The following is a 5,114-nucleotide window of genomic DNA, read 5'->3' on the forward strand; positions in this document are numbered from 1 at the left end:
ATCTCAGTCTGTCATTTGCTGAGTGATCCCGGACAAGTTAAAGCTGGTCTTCACGTGTCTATATTAGTAGTTTTCTGTTGCTGTGATGTAAACCCTGATTAAAAAAAAAAAAACAACTTAGTGGAGAACTGGCTTAGTGTGGTTTACAATTCCAGAGGGAATAGAGTCTATTATGGTAGGGAAGTCATAGCAGCAGGCATGTAGAAGCATGAGTCTGTCCTGGCAACCAGGAAGCGGTAAGAAAAAAATAGGAAGAAGTGGAGGACACTATAAAACCTTAAAGCATACCTCCCATGATATATGTCCTCCAGCCCCACCTCCTAAACCTTCCACACCCTTTCCAAACAACACCATCATTCGGGGTCCCATTTGTTCAAATATATGAGGCTATAGAGGGACATTTCTCATATAAGTCATAACTGTGACCTTCACAGTTATGTGGAATCTAATGAGATTAACTTACATCGATAGACCACCACAAAGTAAATATGCAACCTGAGACAAAGGATCCTTCTGATTTTCTTCTTGCCTATTTTACTCCACAGAGAGGTTTAAGCCAACCAGCTGCTGTGATTCTGAAATACTGTGTGTGAATTGGATTTTTGGGATATCCAGCTGTGTTTGATCTATGCCAGGGAGGTCCTCTAGGGCCCCAATGGTAAGGCTTTTTTAAAAATCAAAAGCTTCTTTTGGATTGCAAGTACATCTTCATGAAATTTCTTAGGTATATAGTACAGGGGCATATTAGGTATATAGTACAGGGGCACATGGCTTAACCGCAGGCCAAGAAGGAGGCTTAATGGTTAAAGTGCTTGCAGCACAAGAAGACTGGAGTTTAGATTCTCGTCAGAACCCACTAAAGTCTAGGTGAATGTGGCAGCCATGTTGCAAAGGCAAAGACAGGAATCCCAGAGCATGCTGGCTAGTAAGACAAGTCATATTAGCGCGCTCTGGGTTTGATTGAGAAACGCTTCAAGAAATCTAAGGTAGGAGTGTGGTGTAGGAAGATTCCCAACACTTACCTCCGGCCTCCATGGGCACATGCACACACACACATCTACACATGAGGGAATATGGATACACAGCTGCACATCACACGCATAGATACACAAAGAAGAAAACTGAGAGTCAGCCTTCATCAGTGCCAGCACAGTGCAGACTCGGATGTATATACCATATTTACATATTAGAATTGTATGTATGTGTGTGTGTGTGTATTTTCACACACATATGTGCCTATAACATTTCACTTCTGCATGATACATACACACATCCAAGAAAGGAACTCTATCTGTGTGATTAGCCTCAAGGAATTTTGGTGACCTTGCGATAGGCAGGTGACCTTTAGCATCCCGGAGTCTGGAGAGGGTACCCTCACCATGTTCATCTCAGTCCTTAAATCTTCAGGTCAACTACTAATTGGCTAAAGCAGGAGGGCACAGAGCAAATGGATTACACATGCTGAGTGACCCCTGACATAAATCTACCACTTTGGGGGGTGGTTTTTGTGAGAGACGATCAGCCCAGCAACGACTGTGCTGTATTTCTTCTTTAGATAAACAAAGGAACATCTCCGCCATTGTCCCTAAACACTTAACAGGACCAGCGATGGAGTTTATCTAGTGAACTCCAGAGGCGTATGGAGAGGAGGAAATTAAAGGTATGTGCCTTCCATGGCGTCATGGTCAGGTTTGGCAAACTGACTTCCTTTGAGTTCTGATACCCGCACACAGGAGCTTTAAAAAGCTGAGTACAAAGCTTGGCTGTATTCTTAGCCTCAAGTTTTTCGAGAGTTAGCCTAGCTATAAATTAACCAGTCTCCAAAATACATAAATAAATGAATTGCCTTGTTCGGAGACGTCTCCAGTAGGGCGCCAGCTGCTCCTCTGAAGCTGGTGGCTGTGCCACTGCCCAGCACTTTGAGAAATACTTATCAGTGACATATTGAGAAAAATTGTACCTACAAAAGCAACGTCTTCTTCCATGCAAATCAGGCCCCAATTCCCCACAGATAAGGATCTTTTTGATGGAACGCCTGCAGAATCCCCAGCTCCTAATTCTTTCATTAGTATTCCAGGCAGCCGGCAGCTGAATAACAGAGAAAACTGTCTGAATCGCTGTGTCTGAAGCCTAATATTGATTTGTTTAATAGTGTCAGGAAGTCAAAATTCACAAATCTCCTGTCGATTGTTTATGAGGCAGTTAGCAGAGAATTGGTTGCCCTTGCTTAATTAATAACTCATTACTGAAATTTGATTATATGCTTGAATGCTTTAAATGGGTTCTAACACAGCGGCGGCAGAGTGGGGCGGTGATGAGGTAAGGCACTCTGAGGACAGTTTCCCTCTGGAGGCTTCTGCCTTGAGAATGTCCCCACATGCTCGACAGGCAGGCTCCCTCCAATGTTTCTCCCCAGGTCAATTGGCCTGCTGTCAGTAAGTAGGTTATAACGGAGGACTAGAGTCCCATGGACTAGTGACTTGCTGTATTTGAAATCTGAGGTGACAAGCATCATTGATTGGTTGCTTGATGGGGCAGATATCACAGGGTTCTGGATGTATCCAGTCGGGAGGCAGGAGCTATGAGGGAGAGGAATAGCAGATGGGCGGCCCAGGACACCGTCTGTGTCGTAAGCTCTGAGTCTCAAAATAGAAAAAAAAACCCCAGCATGTCTGTCTAGTTGTTACCCTGGATAAATAGAACGTAGAATCAGAACTGAGGTCTGCCTAATGGTAACTTGAGGCTGAGGCTGTGAGGGTGGTGTTGTTCCTTGTGGCCCAGTGCCAAGGACAGACGGAGAGATGAGGGCCCATGTTAAGGTGATATGGAGGACAAGAATGTCTGTGCTCTGTTTCCACATTAAAGTGGGTGCTTAGAGCTAACCCAAAGGGCCAGACTCAGGTGTGTGTGGAAGGATGGCTCTTCCCCACTGACTTTACAATGAGGGCACTGCTTTTCATGACTCCCATAGAGCTCCTTGGTCATCAAGCTATTCCCAGCCATTTCCATGGGGTTGATATCAGCCGAGCTCATGCATCTTTGGGCCCCCTGTATTTTCACTTAGGTGCAATCAGGTGAGAAAACAGAAGTGGGGGGCAGAGGGGAGACAATTGTGCCTCCCAATGAAGCATTGCTGTAGTTCAGGTTGGGACTAAGTTCTTAGCCTGATTGGAAGACATTCTTTCCTTCAATCTATTGGCTGGGATGTCCAGGTTATGAGCAGTCCTAGGCTGTGTGACAGGTACATAACCACTGCTGGCTTCTGTGGCAGGTACAGTGCTGGCGAGATGGGACCTTCTGCTCTAGCCAGTCCACCTGATACCTTCCTGGTGTCTGCCATAATATAGATTTGTCAGGGGGCTTCATTATGCTATCTGAGATATTTTTGTTCTGGAAGAATGGAAAGATTACATTTTAGATTCCAGGCAGCTGACTCATGGCAATCTTCTAACACAGCATGAAGTGAGGGATGCCTGGTAATAGGCTAACCCTGAAGTGGACAAATGGCATGGCTGCCAGTGCAGTCTTTCCCACAGACACTGTATACTGTGGTTACCCTCCTCAGGAGTCATCAGCTTAGGAACTGAAGACCAACTTAGGGCTGGAAACCTATATATAGGACTATAATGTATGGCTGTGGGTTGCAGGGGTAATGGTCACTGCTAAGAGGAGTCAGAGGGCTTCTGCAAAGGGGTAGGTTCAGCATAAGGCCTTGAAGGGTGGTTGAATTTCATTGGGTTGGGGCCCAGGGCATTCCAGGCGGGCCCAGGAGCAGGCTGGTCAGAGGTAGGTTTCAGGACCGGCGACCGGCCAGGGTAATATGACCGGCCTGTCTCCTGCCTGTGGTCTTAATTGAACCAGCCAAGCTTTAAAAATGAACAGTTGATCGTTTGATTAAGAAGGGCCTTTGACTCTTTCAAGACCCACGGAGACTGATTCTTATCAGTGTGGATTGGAACAGTTTGTATGGAGGAATGCTGGCTAGATTCAGGAAGGACTGTTTGTGCTGGCCCTCGGGCCAGACTGACTTGTACTTTCTAAATGTTGGGTCCCTCGGTAGAGTGGGTGTTCAGAGCTTAGGCCAGACTTCCTACCCAGTGAAAAGTTCCTGAATCTCAAGGCTGTGCTTGCTTCTCTTGACAGTAACTTCATCAAGCCTGCTTTAAAGGTACCACCTGGGCCTTTGTTGCAAGGCTGTCTGCAGCAGCTTTCATGTGGCTCCTTGATCCAGCACCAGGAGAGCTTACTGTTGTTGGCCATGGTGCCTATTTATCAACTTGTTGTAAAGGACTTTCAGTTATACAGAGAGGAAAAAAATAGAGTTAACTCTTTAAGAAAAAAAAAAAACCCTCTAATTTATTCTGCTTGATTACGCAGCTGGAATGGGAAGGTAGCTGCTGTTTGTGGTTAAATAACTCCTGACAATTTCTTAAAGAAATGATCTTCAAAGCTTTAACGGGTCAGTGGCTCAAGTACAAAGGCAAGATTGATTTTCGTCCTCCTACTCTTTGTTCCCAGAGTTTAAAACAGACACGTTTGGGTAAATTAGTTTGTCTATGTTATTAATGGAAGAAGTTATTAAACTCCCATAAATATGTGCTGGTATCTTGCTTAAAATGCCAAGTTTGTTTTAAGTGGAAGGGGAAAAAGTCAGAAGAAAAACAGAAAAAGGCAGAGGGGTTGATTCATTCCCCCCCTCCACTCCTCCATTTCTAGAGATGAATTTGAATTGGTGATCTGGGGAAAATAATGTCTCTAGGGGTTCCCCAAGTCATAGAGGTCATGCCCAGTGTCACAGGAATGGTGTCAGTGAGATGCAAGGAGTGGGGGCGTAGTGGGATAATGACAGTATCCTTTCCTAAGCAAAGAAGATGACGTGGGGCTGTCCAGCTGAAACTTAAGGGTCAGATAAGATTTAATGGCAACTGAAAAGGTTTCTATGCTTCTCCAAGGCTAGGAAGACAGTTGGAGGATTAACATACTCCCCAGAACCCACATTAAAACAACACCAACCAACCAACCAACCAACCAGCCACCCAACTAACCAACTAACCAGCCCACCAGCCAACCAACCAACTAACCAGCCAGCCAGCCAACCAACCAACCAGCCAACC

The sequence above is a fragment of the Grammomys surdaster genome, unplaced genomic scaffold, assembly GCF_004785775.1.
Source record: "Grammomys surdaster isolate TR1022 unplaced genomic scaffold, NIH_TR_1.0 66, whole genome shotgun sequence".
NCBI classification, from domain to species: Eukaryota; Metazoa; Chordata; class Mammalia; order Rodentia; family Muridae; genus Grammomys; species Grammomys surdaster.